Genomic DNA, 23,146 nt, shown 5'->3' with positions numbered 1-23,146 from the left:
TGAGCAGGAAACAGGTGACCAGCGCAGGAGCAGGTGGGCGGCTTGCTCCCGTGTCCCATCATCACACTGGCTGAGGTATGCCTGTGGTTTTTTTTTTTTTTTAATGTATTCATGCCTGAAAAGTGAATTTGATATGACACATGATAATCTATGAAAATGTTAATCAATACAAATAGTTTAAGCTGTCATCAAATGCACTTCTTTAGTCAATACTCATACCACTGAAAACAATGTCACTGTCACCAGGGCTTAATTTGCACAGCACTTAAATATTGGACTCTGTGCATCAATGCACTTCTTCTTCAAATACTGTAGGTAAACACATTTTCTCCCTATTTAAGGCTGAAGCACTCAGCACGCATTTAGCTGAGCTGAATCCTCCCTTTTGAATACCTTGATAGGTCCACTGGAGGGCAAAATTAATACTTAATTGAATCTCACAGTCATCAAAATAATCAATACTTTTTTATTATTTATTCTTTACAGTCTGTTGACTGTTTCAAACCTCTGAGGGAATGGTGGAAAGGATTCATGGCTTTGAAACACTGTCATTTAACAAGGTAATTTTCAGTGGGGCATTAGGGGTTGTGAAACATATAATAAAACAAAAATGGTAGCTTATAATAGGAAGAAAGAAAAGAATTATATTTCTGCCATCTAACAAAACAGGATAAATAAAAAAGCAAGTGCAGAGAGAGAGAGCGAGAAAGGAGGGGGACGAGGGAGAGAGAAAGACTGGCTTTTGAAGGGTTTTATCATATCAAGAGCAGAGCTGAGCTTTCATAATGCTGACATTTCTCATCCTGACAATCCTAAACAAGTGGAAAGGATGAGATCGTAGATATCATCTTTCATCACATTCCCGAGCTTAAGAACCAACATGACAGCTCCTCTCCCCTTTACACTGTTAATTACTAAATAAAATACTACTCTCTGTCAACATCAGATTATTGCAGATAGCAACCACAAACATTTCTCCATTGTTTCCCCCCTCGGAAATTGTGATACCTACCTTGAACTCTTTAGAAAATAGATTAGACTTGTCTCACTATATTGTAAATATTTGAAATAGCATCAATGTAATCAATGTGATTGATCTATAGTATCCTCAGCCTAAATTTGCTGGTGATAGATTAGTATCTCCTTCGCTGGATTTGGTGACCGGAATTTGGAGCCCTCTGAACTTGGGGGAATTTTGGGAGGAAGGCAACAGAGAGGAAAGGAGACACAATTCTCAGAATTTCCCCAGATTTAAGAAATGTTGCGAATTTAAATTCTTCTGATTCAGTGAGTAGGAGGGGTGGGTAGGGAAGGGAACAACACTGCTGAACCTTGTAGTGGTGTCTCTAAGTACACTCGTCACATGATGGCAGAGTCCAGGCTTAAATTCTAGAACACACTTTATAAAAGGTCGACTACTCGCTCTCTCTAACCTAAAGGAAGAAGTGTTACTTGAGTCTTTGAAATATTTCTGTGGCTGCACTGCTCATTTGAGCTTTTTAAAAATGGTGATGTTAATGGTAAACTTTGTTGAGAGTGGTATTCCTATGGTAAACCACACACGATTATTCATGTGTCAATGAATATCTGGGTAGACTTTAAAAGGAATATTCCCTGGCTTTATTTGTGAAGGGTCAAAACTAAATCCCGAATCACACAGAGGAGCTGAAATGCAGCTGCTAAGTTCAAGTGCACTTAAATCTTTAAGATGTTCAGCAGGGCTGATGTGTGCAAAGCATGTACTGGCAGATGGTATATATTCACTGACCATTAGCTCTTCTTTCTTAAATTCCTTTTATGTACTTCATACATGGCTAAGTTCCTCTCGATGGCTTAAGCTTAGAAAATTCAGACATTGTCATTCCAGTACTCATTTGATTTTTCATCTTACAAAACACTTTATGATTTCCTGATCACACACACAAACACATACATACACACACACACACACACACACACACGTGTGTGTATATATACATATCTATTCAGGGCATGGTTAAACAGCAAACCCCCAGTGAGACAGAGAGCAGACAGCTTTTAATCACAGCTGTGGCCACTGGGAGGTCCATTTGAAAATATGTCACAAGCAGTAACCACTGAGTACAGTCTTAGGAGTGATGGGGGAGTGCCCCTTTCAAGTAGCACTTGGCTTGGAAGTTGTTCTCTCCCGCAAAGAGCTGTGTAGCCTGTGAAATCCTTTCTCCGGAGTGAAGAAAGGATTTTCCAGAATGCAAATGCTTTAACACTTGCAGAAATATGAGAACTGCAATTTCCACTTGTACAAGGATCTCTGCAGCAGCAAACAGGAGCAGAAATAGCTAGTATAGGTGAAAGCTAAAAGAGAGTTGAGGAAGACTTCTTACTTAAAAATATGAATTTGTTGCTACTACAGTAGAAGAAAATGAGACTTCTCTGCAATTTAACTCGTTTATGGACCTTAGTAGGAGAAAGTGATCGGTCCAACACAGTACAGTGTTGAGGGTATGAGAATAGAACATGTGTTAACACAGACACTCCCAGTTGTCATCAAGAGACTCAAGAACCCAAGACAGTAAAAGGAGAAGAGAGGTAATTTCCATTAGCAGAATCTCAGCAAAAATTTTACCAAGTTCTATTACTAACAAAAGGACTGCAACCAATATCAAAACCACACAGTAGTTACTGAAGACTCCTTCAGGCATTGTTGAATTATAGAAGCAGGTTAGATTCTTTGAACACATTCACCAGACAAGCTCTTCAGCTATGTCTACTGTTACCCAAACTATATAAGGTATTAGCCCCATTTTATGGATAAGGGATTGAGGCTCAGAGGGGATAAACGATTTGATCCAAAGAAAAATAACTACTTGGTAAAGCTGTACTTTGAACCTTAGTAGATTCATCTCCAAATATCAACATCCTTTTACACTGCACAGTAGGTATTGAGTAAAAAAAAACCCAAGACTTATGGACTTAGTAACTCATGGGTTTCTCAGAATTTGAATTATGGACCATAACACTGACTGTGGCAGTGTTAATGCCTGAATAACCAATTCCTGGAGCAGACTGTGTGTGTGTGTTCTTCCCTACAGGATGGTGGGCAGAATGTGTCTCTGGCTGACCTGCTTGGGTAAAACCTGTGGGACAATCTTGTACAGGAGATCAGGCCATCAGATAGCATTCAATATCCAGTTTCATTCAGCTTGCCACTCTAGATAATCACTATTGGCCTCAGTTTTCTCATCTGAAAAATGAAAAGATTGTAATAAAACCCTGGTCCTAAAAGCTATTCCACAGCAAATGAGTTTTGCACTTGTAGTCATGAAGAAAAGACAGCAGGAAAATAAGTCTGCCGGGGAAGAAACAAATTTACCTCTGCTTAGGTTAGCTTTTCCCCAAATTACCTGATCATAGGAGGCCTTTTCTTTATAGCCTTTCTTACACTATTATCTAATGGATTCAAAATGTGCCAGCTTAGATTATCTGTAAATCACAGCACTAATTTTTTAATGATTCTGTAGTCTAAAAGACTTCTGCCAGTACCTATCCGCTAGTGCTTCTTACATTCTAATAATTTTACATAATTAGTATTCCTTAAATGTCCATTTATGTGCAGCCAGTATACATTTATATGTGGCTTAGTATATACTAACTGTATATGCTATCATATACCAATTTCTGATATCCTTTAATATAATTTTAAATACCAACCTATTTCTGTTGTAGAACTTTTATTTGAGGAGTAGATAGAAGACACTATATTAGGTGGAGAACTCAATACAGGCTCTTACCAGGTTGCTAAAAATAATACCAGATAAACAAAGATATAATTCAGCTCAAGGCCTTTCAATAATTTTACCAACAGAGTTTTTGTAAGCATAATAATTCTTTTTTTATAGTCAGAGAAACTAAAGATGGTGAGATCATTAACTCAGCAAAGCATCCATGTCCAGTGGCAGACATGTGACAGAAAAGCCCCTCACAATTGAACTTGAGCTAGGCTTGGCATATTTGTGTACAAACCAACTATGAAACTGGCTATCAGAACAGATTTGGAGAAAGTATAAGTAAGATAGGCAGCTTTCAAAAATCCAAGAAGACAACAAATTTGGTTGTGAGTATGAAAAACTTGTAGACAATAGATCTATTTTTAGAGTGCAATGGAAAAATTATAGTTTATATAAAGAAAAAATGTTTTGGATTGCTCTCCCTCTTAAATGCCATGTTTTCATTTGAAGAAAAAAGAAACAAATTACCTAGAGCTAACTTAAGATGCAAACACAGCATTATATTTTATATTTAATTTCTCCCACTGAAAAGAGGTAAAAATAAGAATTACAAATAATAAAAAGAAACCAGACCATGGTGTGTTTGGAGAAAGTGACTTCAAGGGTGAATTTTGTTTCTTTCATCATAAAGAAGAGCAATTTTTTTCTCTTTTATCAATTACCAAGTGTTAAGTAGTTTAGTTCTCAATACACTTAATATACTGAGGCATATTTCCTCCCCCAAATTTAAGACTTTCTAATTTTTCACCATTCAATATTTTCTCCTTCTATAAATAACTTTTAAAAGGGCTTTCTATTTGACTTTTTGAAATAAAATACTTTATTTTTTTCTAAGCTTTTCTCTATTAATGTTAGTCTATATAAAATTAAGAAGAGCAAAGGACACTAAAAGCATCATAAATTTATTTAGCACTGATTGCATATTTCAAATGTAACTTTTTATACTACAAACAAAAATTAATTTGAGAAAAGCAGAAAATTCCACATTTTTAGCAAATATTCAACAAACAGAAGTCTGAATTATAATGCGATTAATTGCAAAGCTTATACATATATACCTTTGATTTTCCCACAGCAGAAATTCAGAATGTTGAGCCCAACCTGGACCTCCTTCCTCAACTTAACATTTCCCTTTTTCCTTTATAGTGTGGCTAAAATTTTACTCAGTGTTTTCCTAAATCAGGTAAGGATTGAGCCAGTCCTATTGCCTATGCTTTTGGGGCTAGGGCCTAAGGCTTAGTCCCACGAGCTGTCTCAAGTCCAGCCTTTGGGTCTGAGAGTGTTAGATGCCTGATGCTGACTGTGAGAAAAACAGGCCTTGTTTCTGAGACCATACCATAATTCCATAATGAACCTTCCATACAAGGTATGCCCAATTCACCTAAAATGACAAAGAACTATGACTTTACCATGTTTACAGTTAACCTAAGTGAACTATTTAGGGATGGTTGATAATAAAAGAGTGCTTAATAAATAATGTAATGATAGCTCTCAGTCTGAGAGTTTGTTTATAGCTAAACTGTAAGCTTTGAGAATTTAGCAAACCCTTACCCATCTCTAACCTTTCCTGATTCCGATGATCTACCAAACAGACCCAATAGCTGTGTGTACAAATTTTGTCTTAGACTATCTATAATGCAACCTATTATACTTGATGATAACTTGGTGAAGCAAACACTACCTTAGAGGAAGGCAAGGTTATTACACAGTGAAATAGAGTTAAGAGCTCCTTTTCAGGAGATGCCCTGGGAAAATTACACTTTTTGCTACCCCCCATTAATCCCCAACATTTTATTTAGGGTTAAGGTAAATGTCCAGAATCATCTCGATAGGAAAAAATAAGAAAAATATCTAATTTGTGTCAGAGGATGGCATTTCATTTACCAATGTTACGTTTTACATATGGGTACAATTTGAGAGTCCCTTGTCTCTTAGTTGTCCCTCAGATACGAGCATAATTTCCCTCACCCTTGTCAGTATTGACCTATAGTCTCTGTCCCTCACCAAATCCCACCATAACTGTCACATCCCCTCACTATATTTTATACCCTAGAGGCAGCTACAATTAAAGATAAAAACTTTAGACACAGCTGTATTTAAACACAAATGCAAATAAACAAGCAAAATAGCTCATCAACACAAACTTCTTGGTTAAGATAACAACATCACAATCAATCAAACAGGATTCTGTCTGTTGTGGATTTCTAGAAGGCACCAAGCACACAGCTGTAGTTGGACACACCTTGTCTGGATCATCACCTTGAACCTCTACAGCTTGTTGCTCCCAAGAGGCTAAAATGATTGTATGGACAAAGCTTCATGTCTACTTATCTGGGAAGAAAGGGAGACACTGGTATTGACAACCTAATAGCACCATCAATTCAATTTCTGCTGCCTTTGTGTAAAAACGTCAATAAGAGTTCAATCCAGGCTCATCTAGATCTGGTCTTTTGGTAATGGGGTTATCCAGCAGTATTGACATTGCATACACATACCCTATATTCATACATCCTTCATAATCTGATACCTTCAAATAGATAGCAGGACTGAATCAGAATACAACTCAGATTAAACTGAATTTACATTTAGCAATTTGAATGTACAGTTGCTTGGGCGTTACAAAAAGATCATTCAGTTTCTGTGCTGAATAAAGCTTATTTCTAGCATCTTAAAAATTGTAACAGAAGTGTGTGTGTGTGTGTGTGTGTGTGTGTGTGTGTGTGTGTATAATCTCAACATTTGTAAACTTTTTCAAAAGCAAATGAGATAGTCACTTCTCAGAATGGAAAGACCTGTCTTGAGTCCCAAGATTTTCAAATTTAGCACTGAGGGAAGTAGTCTCCAGAACTCAAAGGGAGGCAGGAGAGGACAGAAGTGCCATTTCCAGTTTTTTAAAACTATGTTGACTCCTCTCCTCTATTTTATATGGAGTCTTCAGTATATTTGAAGAAAAGATTTCACAGGTCTGCCCATATTGGGATTTACAATGCATCAGAGATGTGATAAAATCATGACAGTTTTTCTATTAATTAATCATTTACCTTTTCAAAACAGTTAGGTATTAGACTCTACAGCTAGGAAGTTTGAGTCTTTGGCAGGCTGCTATATTTCAGAATCCCCAATAATGGGCACTATATCTGATACAAAATGGGTTTTCAATCAATGTGTTTCAGTTGTTGACTGATAGAGAGGAAGGAAGGAAAGAAGGAAGGGAGATAAGAGGGAGGGAATAAAAGAAAGGAGGGTGGGAAGGAAGGAAAGGAAAGAGAAGGAGGTAGGAAGGAGGGAGCAGGGGAAGTAAGGGCAAGGATTGTCTTTAGTTGAAATTTTTAATATTTTTAACTTACATTTAGCCATGTGTAAATGGCATCATATTACACTTAGGCCTCTCCTTGCTATCTTACCTACCTGGGTCTGCAGACACATACACTTTGGCACATACTCTGCTTCTAGAAATAGAAGTGAGTTCACGTGGTGTGATTGTGGTACTTTGTTTTACCACAGGACAAAATGGAAAAAAAAAGTCATAGAAACCATGGAAAGGAAAAGGAAAGTTTTGTTTCCCCCTGGGATGGAAGTGGAATGGGAGAAGAGCTACTACCAAATTGGTCCAGGGCAGAAGTTAAAGAGGAAAGGCACAGAGCTCAGAGAGGCTCCAGAGCAAAAGCCCAGCATCCCACAGGTCAGCCTCAAGGCTCTGTCCACCTGGGTTCAGGCTCCATCTCACCCCTGGGAGCCTAATACACAATGACCTCTCCCCTCCAGCCTCTTCAGGCTCCTCCAGAGCTGCACCATCAAACAACGTAGCATATCCGAAGTATGATTTTTATTATAGTGTTCTATTTTTGTCATTTCAATATTACATTGAATCCATATATACCTTGAGTTTTATCCTTCCATTCTGAATAACAAAGGATGTACAGTTGAAGAGAAAAGTGTTTCTCATCATTAAATATCTGGTTCCTTATAGTTTAAAATTTCCATAAATAAACAGAACAATCCATCCTGCCCCCTGCTGACAGACTAATATTCCTAAAACTTTAGTGTAAAACTTGACTGTGTCCACAGGATTTTCTGGGTTGGGTCCAAATTCCCACCTAATATGCTAGCCTTCCACATCCAGGCCCTAGTCTAGCTTTCCTTGGACCTGGGTACCCAGCTGGGCACTGCACAACCAAAGAATATGCTATTCACATTCTAATGATTGTAAAATTGCTAAGATGATTTTTCTGGTAGGTGGCAGTAAGGTATCCAGGTCTAACTTGCACACAGATTCTCTCTGGCTCACATTGAGCTGTGAATCAGTCCTTCTCAGTCCCAGTACAGGGTTGAGCAGTTGGATGCTGGGGCCAGACAGCCTGTGCTCAGGCCTGGGGTCATCTTCCACTCTCTGAGGGGTCTGGGGCAAGGGACTTACATCTCTCTGTGCCTCCAATTCCCTGAGAGGAAACAGGGGTGAAAATTGCATATGCCCAATAGGATGGGCTGCAGATTAAATAAATAATTCGCAAATAGTGGCTTCATAGTAATAGATTTCTATATTGCATGGCCCATACTCTTTGTCTGTGACCCTCAGACAAGGTGTGAATGTTTGTGCTCACTGTGGTGGAGAAGTTCCTTAGCCTTCATCAGATTTTCAAAAGGATTCCTGATCTACCTCCCTATCCACTCCCCCTATATACACAAAAGTAAATCAGTCAGTAACCACTGCTAAGGAGCCAAAGTGTGTCTTTGCATCCTCTTACTCCAAACATTAGGATGTTGCACATAATAAGCCTTCACTAAATAGCCATTGATTTTATTTGAAAAGCAAAACCAAGAATCGATATTTATAAAAGATGGAAGAAAGGTCAAAAAACTGTTAGGTTTTTAAAAACCAAATTACTCCAAAGTCCTTTGAGGAGGAATTTGCTCCATAAATCCTAAAGCCTTATTTTAAGAAATACATAACCGTCAGGGGGCTATAAATTCCATAGAATTTTATCTCTCAATTAAAATAGTATCTGGCTTTGAATTTTATAAGGTTGATGTATTCATGTTCTATAAAGGAGCCATCCTACCCTGTTCAAAAAGCCATTGCCTAATTGATTTTGCTAATACTTGTTTTCCTTCCCTCCACTCCCAGACTGCAGCAGCACGCCCTGGATCACTGTTCTGTGGGCTGCTCAGGGGCTGCTTCCTCCCTTCCTAGCAGCCAGGGCAGCTGTTTGCAGAGCTATGGTTTCCTCTCATTCTCTGCCTTGGATCTGCACATGGTAGCGTCCAAGCCCAGCCTTTCCTTGCCCTCTCTCTCCCGGTAATCCACTCTCCTTTACTATTCCAAGGATGACCCTTGACTGTCCTTTGAGTGCTGCCCCAATTCAAAAGGCTTCTGAGCTTTTAAGAGGAGAAGAGATAACATAATTCCAAGGAGATGGGGGTGAGGAGGGAGGGAGAACGTGACTGGAAAGATTAGCTAAATCTTCTCATTCCTGGGGCTTTGGGCTCTCACAAATACATGAATGGGAAGGTTTGTGTTTTATGGATTCTCCCCACCCCAAAGGCTATCTTTATTAACTTCTATGTAAAATATTTTGCAGATTTGTTTCTGATCCAAACTATAAACAGAGGCCTACCTAAATATTCCTTTAACTCTCTACTCTTTGAAATTGAGGGTAATTTAAAAACCTAGTGAGACTTTATTAATATTTATTTATGTCCTCTTTAGTTTGTATGGATTGAGATCAGCTTAAGACAAAACTGATGCAAGTCAACAAATATTTATTGACAGTTCATTATGTACAGGGTGTGGTGCTAGGGACTGTGGGGAATGGAAAGATCAGGAAATGTTTGCTATTATCAAGAATTTTACCAGTTAAGAGACATCAGTAAAAAGAAAGAGAGGAGTGGGATTTAGCATCTTCAGTGTGCATAAGTATACTTTCTTACAGTTATAACATTTTCTTAGTACCTTTTATCTTCCTACTCTGTAAAATGACAATGCAATGTGTTCTGGGCATGTTTAGGAGGCATGAGAGTGTGCAAACATAGCAGCTTTCTTTGAAGGACTGTTTTGACATCACGCTGGTTGCTAAGAAGTAAACCTGTTGCTCTACCAGGAATTTAAATTAGGGTATTCTAGGTTTCATTCCTTATTTTAGGGAAATAATCAGCAACTGGTGACCCACCATCTCCCATTATGAAAATCACACCTGAAAAAAAGGTAGCCACACAGACATTGGATGGGGTTTCTGGCAGTCAAGAGCTATACTGGTAATGGAGCAGATGAAGTTATTCATGTTTCTACTGTTTGTCACTAGGTGTTTTGAAGAATTGTCTGCTTAAGCACCTACCATAACTAAAATGGCTAATGTGTTGTCAAATGGAAAACAGACCTGTTTTAGCAGATCAGAAAGGCACCCTCCTAAAAGCATATAAAATGAGATGCACTGAAGTCTTTATAGACAATTGGCTCTTTTAAGTGGATTTAGAAGGCTTCATCTATACCATTCCCACCCCTCTACTATTAATTTGCCTGGATGGATGCTTCAGAGATTGAATAAAAATAACTTCAATTCAATGTCAGTTGGATTATCCCAAACTGGAATGCATAAGTGAGGTCTGTGCCAATGATACTTAACATACCAGTGCCCCAAGACGGCTCAATCATCCATGGCTGGAAGTTCGCCTAACTATACAGTCCTCTTTCATTCTACTCCATTGAACTTTTGCACTGTGTTTCCACATGTGCATGCATTTTCTTGAAAAGTTTTCTGTTTCCTACACAAAACAAATGAGAAATGGAATTTCACTGGGTTCTCCTACTTTCTCAACTATAAGGGCCCATGTGTAGCCTTTCTCCATGACTACTGACAGATGCTGGGATACCCTGGAAACTTGTGCTCTGTCTGAAAGGCTTGCCCTTGACTTTCAGATTTTGAAAAAGGCCACTGGTGGGCTCTATTTCCTTATTAAGTCAAGCAAAAAGCTAATCAAACCTCTAAAAATCAGCAAGAAATCTTTTTTGATTAAAAATAAGCAGAAAAGTAAATTCAAATCAGCACCAAGATAAATGAAACAAATTCCCAAGTTTTTGATATAAAAATCCAATCAATTACAATATATTTTTGACCATTAAGTGTGTTTTTCAAAATCTAATGGTAAACAGTTCGATTCGTTGTTGTAAAAGGACTATTGGAATTTTTTCTCCTTGTCTAACTTTGATATTGGTGGTGCTTTTTTTTGTTTTTCTTTTTTGGCAGTGGTACCAGAGTTTGAATTCAGGGCTTTGGATTTGCTAGGCAGGCATTCTACTACCTCAGTGACACAACAGCTCATTTTTAATTAAGGTAATTTTCATGTTGGGTCTCAAATTTATGCTGAGACTGTCATAGACTGTGATTCTCCTATTTACACTTCCCATGGAGCTGGGATGACAGGTGCACACGATCACATCAAACTTTTATTGGTTGAGATGAGGTTTCCCATACTTTCTGTGTTAAACTACAATCCTACAAATATCTGCCTCCCAAGTAGCTAGAATAACAGTTGTGAACCATGGCATCCAGCCTCATAGTGATTTTACTAATGCTTACTCATTTTTTCAACAAATATGTATTGAATGAATACTGCAACCACCAGTCTTCTAGACAATGGGAACATATCATTGAGTGAGACATATCAAGTCCAGGACACATTTTTGCAGCTGAAATTACAGTGAAGACTGATAAAAGCCAAATAAATAAGGGTAGTAATGAATCATATAAACAGAAATAAAGCAGGATATAGATTATGTGAAGGGAAGGGAGCACGTGATGTATGTAGTGGTCCCTCTGAATCTGTGAGGAATTGGTTCTAGGACCAAAATCTAGGGATGCTCAAGTCCCTTATATAATGGTGTAGTCTTTGCTTAGAACCTACACACGGTCTTTAGTATTCTTTAAATCATCTCTAGATTAGTGAGGACACCTAATACAATGTAAATACTTTTACACTCTATTGTTTAGGGAACAGTGGCAAGAAAATAAGTCTATAAATTCAGTGCTGATACATTTTTATAAACATTTTAAACCTGCAGTTGGTTCAATATGCAGAGACAGATATGGTGGTCCAGCTGGCTAAGGTGATCAGAGTGGTCTCACAAATAAGGGACCCTAGGGCAGAGACCATAGTGATTGAACAGACAGACATGTGAGGACTTGCCCTAGGAGCTTGTTGGGTGACCTCTGGAGACCAGAGGCCCTGTGGTCTAAGGAGTGAGTTGTCATGGGTGTTAGAGAAGAGCCAGTGCAGGCCAACTGGGGCTTCTGGGTCACTGTGAGGACTTGAGTTTGATTCCAATTCTGAGAGGAAACCGCATGAGGTTCTGAGGATCAGACATTCTGACATGACTAGTGGGCAAGTACATGTGGAAAGGGGAGCTGCCTGGTGGTTTGGGCACTAGATAAATTTTTAATTAAAAATACAAGATTGCCAAAGGCCCACTGAGCCATATATGTTATTCTTACAGAACCAGGAAAAAAAATTCAATGACTCAAATGTTACTAAAACTCAAATTTAAGCCATATTTTTACTATTTTTTTTTCTTTTTTTGCTATCTTACTCTACCAGCCTTGTAATCAACTTAATTTCTTCTAAGAAATGAGTCATTGCTCAGTTTCACCCACCTTTCCAAAACCAGAACTGGCTGCTTCTTTCTTACCAGTTTGGCAGAACTGGATGATTACCAAAGTCCTTTGGGTACAGGCAGCCAGGGGAAAAACAGAACAAGTCTCCTAACTTGCTGAAGACCACTCTTGTTAGCAGGTGACTAGCTCTGTATGCAGTCTTAGAAAAGTCACTTAAACTTTTCCCAATATTTCCTTCAGCTCAAATAATATTTGTCACTTCTCAGTGGGGCTTAAGTACCACATACAGCTTTTAGCTTTTCAGAAAAAGAATGTCACCTGTAGTACTCTCTAGACAGGATGCACTTCCCCCCACAGCCTGAGCATTGTTCTAGAAAGGCCTCTCCAAGCAAGCCTCCTTTTGAACACTTGATGACTTGCATTCTGGGCATTTTGACCTAGTCTCAGGACAAAATGCCTCTTTTCAACAGTCAGTGACTTGCACTGCAGCTTTTAAGGGTCTCTTCTTAATGTTGCTTTTGGCTTGTGGTCACACTAGCAAGAAGCATATGCTGTTTAAGTCCCAACTCCAGACCTATGCCATCCTTTATTTATTCTGAGCTTCTAAGACCTGCAGTGGACACTGTCAGGAAGGTTTCATGTTCTATGATTCTTCTATCTGTGATCTGCAAATCCCTCTAATCAGAGCCACTTGCAGGAAGGAAGTTAAGTGTAGATTCCTGGATGCTACCTCACACCTGCTGCATCCGAATCTCAGAGGGTGAAGCCTCACCAATTTGTTCTTTTAACAAACACTGAGTGTGACTCCTATGTACGCTGAGGAATAAGAGAAATGTTATCAAGTTTCCCCATTATCTAGAAACATGCTTTAGCCGTACACAGATTCATAATAATTTAAAGAAGAGAAAAGCTTTTACAACTTCCTCTGATGACTCTAAATTATAAAATTTGGGTTCTCGAACTACTTATTTCGTAGTCTTTATATTTCAGACTTTTATCCTTTCAAAACTGCCATTGAATTTTAGTTTAGAATTATGGAACTTGTAGAAATTTCTGAAATATATATACAATTATATAGATGTACCATGCATCTTTGTATATAGAACATACACACATATAAATATATATATGTATATTATATATATATACATACATTTAGTGTTTTTGGAATCACATCGCATATATAAGTTAATGCCCTGTTTTTATTTTTTAATTTTTTTCTTAGCCTACCCTGGCCTCAAGCTCACAATTCTAATGCTTTGGACTCTTGGGTGCCAGGATTACAGTTGTTTGCCACCATGCCCTGCTGGTATTGTTTTTATATTTCACTTTTTCATTCAGTAAATATTTGCTAGCATGTGCTCTTGGCTAGGCCTTGGGGTTATAATGGTGAGCTAGCTAGGAACTATGTAAATTCTTACCAACATTGTTATATTATCATAACTACGTTCTCAAAATTAAATATTATCCAAAATTATGTTTTGAAACAGATGCATGACATTTGTCTAATGGATGTACCATGATTTATTTAACTTTTCTAACTGCAGAGTACTTTGGACAGTGGTCTTTGAAGTAGGGTGCATGCACGTTATAAGATATGTATTGAGGCACAGATAGGAAGTCTCAAAATTTCTATGCATTTCACTTTTTTCATTTTGTGTTTTATTTGTTCTGTAGTGGTAAAACTGGATGGTATAAAAAAGAACTATAAATGCACAAATATACAGATATTAAGAATACATGGTAAAAAATCTTTTCTTTGATAAAGCTGGGTTATCAAAAAACCATGAAGTCCCTTGATTTAAGATGTGTCCAATTATTCACATGAAATTAAAATTTTGACAGTTTTAAGTACATGCTCGGACTTAAATTACGGGTTAAAGAGTGTGGACCATTGCCAAATTGCCTTCAAGATCAGGTGGTGGAAAATTTATGCCCCCGTTCATGAGAAAGCCTCTCTTTTGTATTATATTTTTAATTTTTTCCTAATTTATTATATGTAAAGTAGCGTTTTATTAATGTTTTAATTTGAATCTATTAGCAAGGTTAAATTTTCAAGTTTATTGGCTAAGTTTCTTTTTTTATAAATCACTCATGTCCTTTGACTGTCTTTCTATTGAGGGATCTAATAAACCTTTTTGTCATTGAACTTAGTACAGATATATAGAAGTAATAATTATAAAAACAATAGCTGATACTGTGCTGAGCTCTGAACTGTTGAAATATACACTTTATTTCCAAACCTCTGAACAACCAAGAGTATTATTTTCCCCATTTCATTGATGATGAAATTTAGAGTAATGGAATTAAATAAAATGTAATTTAGCAGAGCCTTCCTGACTTCAAATACTTTTTCTAGGATTTCTTTCCTTTTGATTTTTATTACTGCTGATTTATTATTATTATTTTTAGTGGCACTGGGGTTTGAACTCAGGGCCTCACACTCTCTAGCCAGGCACTCTTACCACTTGAGCCCTTCCGCCAGCCCTAATTTTTTTCCATTTTGAACTCACAATCATACTCTAGTCTGGCCTGGATCATCACTATTGTGGTATGTGTGTGCATACCAGTTCACTTCTCCCAGGCTCAGTTTACAGATAATCAGGACAATTATGCAAAACCTGCCAGCCTTACCAAGTGGATGAGGCCTAATGAGATCATGCAGGTGAATGTGTTTTGAAAAGCAAAATAAATCTACAAATACTGTAAAAAAAAGATTCAAAAAAGTTTAACACTCATATTTATCTTTTATGTTTTATTTTATTGCTTTTATGATAAAGAAGCCCTTCCCTATCCATGAAAAGACATTCACCATTTCTTAAAATTTTTTCAATGATTTATTTTAAAGGAATTATATAATCTATCTGAATTAAATATATCACATGTTTAGAGCACAGTTAGTTGAATAACTTCTTGACATATTATACTTTCTTTTTTTTTTCTAAAGAAAGAGGAAGAGGATGAGGGACAATAAGGAAGGGGATGAACCGAACCAGAGTATATTGTACTCAGGTATGGAAATGCCACAGTGAAACCCTCTGTACAACTGTTATGTATGTACTAATGAAAATGTTTTTAAAAAGTGCAAAAAATATTCCAAGGGAAGCTCAGATCTGTTTTGAGATCATATATACAAGTGATGATGTAATGCCACATGCAGGTGCTAAGTGTATATATATATGTATATGTATGTGAATGTATATGTTACATACATATATACATGATATACATTTCATAGTTCATATATTTTCTTATTAAATATAATTTACACATAAATTATATTGCTACATAATGCATAATTTTATGTTGTGCATGTATTACATAATATGCATATTCTATTCCTTCTTGTTAAAAATTTCTTAGGTATTCTCAACTCTATTTTTTAGATGAGCTTCAGGATCATTTTGTCACCCTCTAAAATAAAAAGTGGAGACAATAAATCATCTTTCTTACATTCACTGTCGTTGTCAAGAAACTTGCTTCTCCACTTAAGTTTTCTTTTATCATTGTTAGTGAGTTGTGATAATTTCTTTATGTCTATCACAGATATTTTTGTTTAAAATTTTTCAAAATTTTTTTTGTTTTCTTCTTATTGCACATGAAACCCATTCTCCTTTCTATGGTCAACTGCATGTGGATACTGTTCTTACACAGAAAAGCTACTGATGCTCAGTTGATATATGTGTGTGTGTGTGTGTGTGTGTGTGTGTGTGTATATACAGCAAATATATATACATTGTCAAATAAGAAAAGATCTCTTCTTTCTGCTTATAATTCATATCTTATAATATAATAAGAGGCCTGGGGGCATGGCTAATGGTAGAGCTCTTCCCTAACAAGCTTGAAGCTAAATTCAATCCCTAGTACTAAATAAAATAAAATAGAAAAGAGAAAGAAATAAAAGTAAAGGTAAAAACTGTAAGAAACAAATAGTGATATGAGTCATTCTTAGCTTTGATTTTAATTGGAATACTTCAGGTATTTTACTTAAATAAGATACTTATAGGATATTTGGTGCTAGTTTAAGAGAAATCAACTGTATCTTATGAGAAACAAAGCCCCAATTAATTAAGAAAAATAAATTTGAATCAGAGATGGTTGTGGTGTTTATCAGATGTTTTCCTTCTCCTTTAGGCTAACCTATGGATGTCAAGTATCATGCAGATAGTTTCCTAATACTAAAGTGTCCCTGGGATATTCTGAGTTTTTAACTGTTGACCTGAATTTGTGGTTTAGAGAATTTCATTAATTTCCTTGACTTTTATTATAAATAAAGTTGGTTTTCAAGTTTTGTCAATACTTTGTGGTGGTTGGGTATCAAGATGACAATTGCTTCATAAAATTATTCTGATTGCTTTTCATATTTTTCTATTTACAGCATAACATACGTAGCAAGGAAATACCAGTCCCTCCACAGTCTGAAATAAACTAGTCTCTCCAGTAGGAGTTATTTTTCTTCTTTCTTCTCCCTTTTGGGAAAATTTAAAAATAATTTACAATTTTACTAAGGTAATACCCTCATTATTTCTTAGCCACTATGAATCATTCATATTTCTTTATAAATTCACCAATTCAGTCAAGATTTTCAAGTATATTTGAATAGAATTATACAATAGGATATTCTTTTACCATTTTAACATAAACTTTTACATAAACTGCTACCTCTTCTAATTTACTTATGTATTTTGATTGCTGTGATTTTCCTTTTTTATGTTGCTGTTTAGAGTCATTGAATATTTATTTTACTGGCCTTTTTTTAAAAACCTTTTTTGCAAAACTCTTGCATTTATTAATTTAGAAATTTTTTGTTTTCTTCTTTTATTGTGTCTTTCTTCCCAATATACTTGTGTTTCTTGATTTTTTACATTTGGTTAATACAGATTTCCTTTTAAGAAACAATGAGAAAGTTGTATGTTTGTTGTATTATGTGAATTCTTATATTCATCATTTACATTTTGTCAATAAATAGCTTAACCTATTGTTTTAATTTTTGGCCACCCCAAAATTTGGGAGTTGTTGTAAATTAATTGAAAGTTTTAATTTTTATTAATAATTTTCATTTTCACATTTTATGGCAGAGAATATAATTTTTTAGTTCTTTTCAGGGATTGTTTTTGCAGGCTACACTAAGATTAGTTTTCGTAAATGATCTAAGAATGTGCAAGAACAAAGTGTGTTCTAAGTTTTATATATCAGAGTCCGGCATACACATTAAACATTTTAAATTGTAGTTTTAATTATTTAAGTTATTATTTAGTTTGTGTTAGTTTGTGTCTCCTCATTGACTTACATTAATGTTTCTGAAATGCTGGTTTTAATCCATTTTTATTGAGGTTCTAAGAATTTCTTCTTTATTCATTTTAAAATTTTGTTATTTGATGTGCAATACTTCTTTTTTTTTCTCTTTCTGGTGAGAGAACTCAGGGTTTCATGCTTGCAAAGCAGGTGCTCTACAGCTTGACCTACCTCCGGTCCATTTTGCTGTGGTGATTTTGAGATGGGGTCTTATGAGCTATTTTTCCCAGGGTTGCCTGAAACCCTAATCCTCCATATCTCAGCCTCCCAAGTAGCTAGGATTACAGGTGTGAGTTCCTGGCCTCCAGTCTGGTGTGGAATATTTCATTAAGTTTGCATTAAGGATGCATTTCCCATCAATATAAATGATTTTTTTATCAACTAGTACTTTTTGTCTTGAATTCTAATTTGAATATTTTCTTTGCTTATTTGTTTAACTGATCAATACTTGCTTCTTCTTTCATTTTACCAATTTATAATGCTATTTTATGTATGTCCCTTATTACTAAAATGTCTAGATTTTTGTGCAAAATTACAGTTTGTATCTTATAAAGAAATTTAAAACACTTATGTCTAGTTTCATAATGAATAGATTTTATCTTATTTTGGTTGCCTTGTTTTTTATTTTTAGTTATTTGTGACTTTATTATTACTTCTAGTGAAATTTAAATTTTATTTTCAGTTATGTTTCATTTGCTATTTTGTGCTTTGGTTTTGCTTGCTTAACTTGTCAGTTTCTTTCACTTGCTTGTGTTGTATTGATGTTTGCCCAAAATTGGGAAGTTTTATGTCTTGTATTTAGTTCTTCAATTTGTAAGCCATTATATATATGGCTATATAATATATAATAGTTTTATATATGTGCATATATAATATATACAATGGTTTCATTTTAATTATCAGAGTCAAGAATATAATATCATTTAAACACCTATAAGATTTTTGAAAAGGAATGGGTTTTTATAGCTTTATACAATCACCAACACTACCTCACTCTAAGTTTTTAAATTACACATCAAATTTACTACTTTTACAAAAATATTTCATACTCTGAGATCTTTTCTTTCAGTGCTGTTTTGTATTGTATCCAATTCCTTAACTGAATTTTCAATAATTATTCAGGCTACTGTATATTTAATTGGCTTCAAATCCAGCAACCATTCATTTATTTCATAATGTCCTCTTCAGTTCTTCATTTTCATTCACCTCCATTAGCCTTTTAGCAATTGTTAAAAGAAGCATGGTGTGGATGATGCACTGTTTAGTGTTTATTTATCTGATAATGGGTTCCTGTTGCCTTCACACATTAATGACATCTTGACATTTTCTTCTGTTGGTACTTTTGACTCCAAAAAATAGGAGCTATTTAAATGTTCAGTGAAAGTTTTTTCTTAATGAGAATGTTTTGAAATGGAACTGGTTGTTGCCTCTTGTCAATTACATTCTTTTGCTTCCTGCTGCATGCTTATAAAATTATTTTTCCCTTTGTTTTTAAAAATGTCCAAGATATCTCTAAAGTGGGTGTGTTTTCAGTGATTTTCTTAGAACCAAGAGCCTTCTTAGTCTTGTTTCTTGGGGATCTCCCCTCCACTTAATCATCGCTTTGTTTTAACTTTTCTGTGTGTCGTTTTTAAGAAGTCTAGGATGGCTCCTCACTCTGTCTGTCATCCCCTGTGTCTCTCAGCACTGAAACTCCTTTGGCTTTGTCTCCTTTGCAAGTTTTGTGAGTTTCGTTACACACTGAGAACTGACAGGTAGAAAGCCTGTATTTGGTCCTCTAATGTTGATTTTTCTAACATTGATTTGGTGTTGAAATGCTTTCTTATTTCATAGAACTCTGCTTTGGATCTTGCCCTGATGTCTTCCCTCTTACTCTCCTTATATTTTGAGGTCTTCTGTTTTATAGTGTTCATTTTCCTTTTTTTTTGGTAGCATCTTTATATAGGTCCAACATTGTTCTTTTTTTGTTTTAATCTGTCCACCAGAAGAAAGTTACACAGGCTATTATTTATTAAGCTAAAGGGAACCCTGGGCCCTTTTTCAGAAGCCCATTTAGGTAGATCACCAAATTTCTTTCCCAGATCCATAGTCACCAGCATTTTGTAATACATAACTCCTGTTTTCACCCCCAGTGTCTTCCTTTTTCTTCTTTTGTCCCTATTAGGATTGTTTCCTTTGAAGGACCATTGTTACACTAAAGAGTTCATACCTGTTAAAATTTTATCTACTATGATGTTGAACTGGCACTTCTTCTCCCACTCTGGTGCCTGACTTGCTGTCACTGATATTTACCTGACCAAGTACAATCCTTAGACTGCAGTCAGCTAATTGTAGCTCCCCCTACTCAGTTCTTTTGTTGCAAACTTCTCATCTCAGGATAGGGGGAGCAAATGTCTTTTACCTTCTACTTTCTATGCAGCCATTCTTGACCATAACAAAGTCTGATGGTTTATAAAGGTAAAGAAGAAGTGTGAAAGGTAGATTTGTATTCAAGCTGCCTCAAGATCACCACTTCAGGAGAAAAAGAACACCTTAAAAGTTCTGTCACTCAACAGTTCTCAGAGCATGATTTTGCAAATTCAGGAGATTCCCAAGAGCCTTTGAGGGAGTCTGTAGGGCCAAAATTATTTTCATTGTACTACTATAATATTATAATACTAAGTATTTCATAATAAACATTATTTTCCTTTTCACTGTGTTAACATTTTCACTCATGATGGATAAAATTGCTGGTGTCTTGGTTTCAATCTATAACTATGACATCAAATGATACTTGTACACTTGCTTGTAAAAGGAACAAGCAGCCAGTTTTAATTTAAAAGTTCTTATTGGGATGGTACAAATCTTAATTTTATTAAGTTGCATCCTCGAGTACATATTTTAAAATGTTCGGTGATATGAACAGGGAAGCACATAGAAAGGCCTCTGCTGCATACCAACATGCAAGGATTGTTTCAAGGAAAAGCACGTTTATGATTGTTTAAGTTGCATACATGAAAAACATGACAGTAGCTTTTCAGTGTGTGGAATACTGCCAGGCAGATTACTTTACTATTATAGTTATTATTTTTAGATGGTGTTTCACGAACTTGTTGCCTGGACTGGCCTCAAACTGCCATCCTCCTGAGTAGCTGGAATGACAGATGTGAGCCACCACACCCAACTTGGCAGGCAGATACTTTTTGGGAAATGAATGAATTGGGCCTGTCACTGCAAAGAAAACAACTGAAATTTTTATCATTGTCAATAATAAAAATTTGAACTTTCAAAAAGGGAATAGTAGAACTTTTATTATTACCAAAAATTTGATAACTTTCTATGCACAATGCCTTTTCTGGTGAAATAAGTGGTGATATTAACAGAGATTATTTCATTGATACCCTATAATAAAATGGACCAATGTGTGAAAGAGCTAAATAACACAGTGAGCCTACACTTCCCAAATGATCAGTGCACATGCTGCAAAATTATGCATTGGCAAAAGATCCATTCCAAGTGCAAAGTGCATCAATGGAATATAATGTAAGTTTACACAGTTTATTAATATGTTTTTTGATTCTACATTGCAACTAACCTAGAAAATACTACCTCTTGTCAGATTTTGTTAGATTCTGATGTGGTGTCAAAGAATAACTATAGTTTTCTTAAGAGACTATTAAGACACTACTTTCTTGTCCAGCTACACATCTGTGATATTCTTAATTTCTTCATAATCCTCAGACAAAGAAAAGTATCACAACAGGATGAATGGAGTAGATGTAAGACTCCAACTGTCTTCCATGAAATTCCTATTAAAGAGATTTGTCAAGGTGCAAAATAATACCACTCTGCTAAATTATTTCACTTGGAAAATACCATTTTTAATAAAAAATACTTATTCTAATGTATGAGCTTATTATTACTTTAAAATGCATTAATATATCTGTCAAATTTTCCTCTGTGTTTCAAATTTGATAGATATAAATAGATATCTACATAAATAAAAGCTCTCTGAGGTCTTCAATAATTTTTAAGAATATAATGTGATTCTGAGTTTAAAAACTTTGAGAATCATTGCTCTATTTTTTGCAGCTTTTTGAGTTTCTGAACTAGAAAGCAGTAGAAAAGGACAATGTTCTACTTCTTATGTCAAGCGAGATAGTATTCTTGGGCCACTAACTGTATTTGTATTCAAATTTCATTATTTTGAAGCTAGTGCAAATTCTTCTCAGATTTGGAAAATAAATAGGTGAACTATTATTCCTATTTGGGAATTTTATAAATTTTCTTGTTTTCAGTTCTTTCATGTATTATAGTGGAAAACTGATACTTTTTTTAAAAAAATTGAGATATAATTTAAATATCACAAAATTCACCATCTTTAAGTGTGCCATAGGGAACAGAAGTATTTAGTATATTCACCAAGTATGCAACCAAACCATTGTCAATACTTCAATACCTTAAGTAAAAATTTTATGTATAAGCCCCTTATCACCTCATTCCTGAGACCACAGAAACCACTACTCTTTTTGTATCTATAGATTTGCCTATTCTGGACATTTCAAATACATGGAATCATACAACATGTGACTTTTGATGTCTGGCTTCATTAACTGAGCACAGTGTTTTCAAGGTTTATCCATGTTGTCACATGGGATATTCATTCCTTCTCATGGGCAAGTATTATTCCTTTGTGTGGCTATATAAAATTTTCTCTCTCTGTTCATCAGTTGATGGAGATTTGGCCTAGTTCCCTTTTTGGCTGTTATGACTAATGCTGCTATGATCACGCACAAGCTTTTGTATGAACATATGTTTTCAAATCTCTCAGAAACAGACTTAGGAGTACAATTTCTGGGTCATGTGGTAATTATACATGCAACTTTTTGAGGATCTGCCAAGCTGTTTCCACAGTAGCTGCTGTGTTTTCCATAGGGGCTCACATCATTTCACATTTCACATTCCCATCAGCAAGGTATGAGAGTTCCAATTTCCCCACAACCTTGGAAACACTGTTGTCCTCCTATTTTCCTTTTAATTATAGGCATCCTAGTGGGTGTGAAGTGATTATTTAGGGCATTGCACTTATAAATGAGGTCAGTCTGCTCAATTTATTATATTCAAGTTTCTAAAACTATTCAGTCAATCCTTTCTACTTGCTTCTTTTCTTTGCTTTCTTGATTCTCCTAGAAGTACAAATGCACTCATCTAAAGATTTATTCTAAAAGATCTCAATATTGTTCACCCTTTGTAGTTAAAAGTCTTATATTATTTCTAAATATAACATTTAAAAATTCTCTTTCTTGAATCTTATGTTTGAATTCCTGAATGAATACCTGAAGCAATGTGGCCCATACTCTGAGAAGTCATTATGATAATAATTATACACTTATGATTTCCATGCTATATTTTAGCAATGGGAGAGATAAAATGGAAAAATATTCCAAGAACCTTTCTTTACATGTTGTGTGCCAACTTCTTTCAAAATGGTGTACATTT

This window comes from Castor canadensis, chromosome 2, assembly GCF_047511655.1.
Source record: "Castor canadensis chromosome 2, mCasCan1.hap1v2, whole genome shotgun sequence".
Taxonomy (NCBI): domain Eukaryota; kingdom Metazoa; phylum Chordata; class Mammalia; order Rodentia; family Castoridae; genus Castor; species Castor canadensis.
This window is presented reverse-complemented; position numbering follows the sequence as displayed.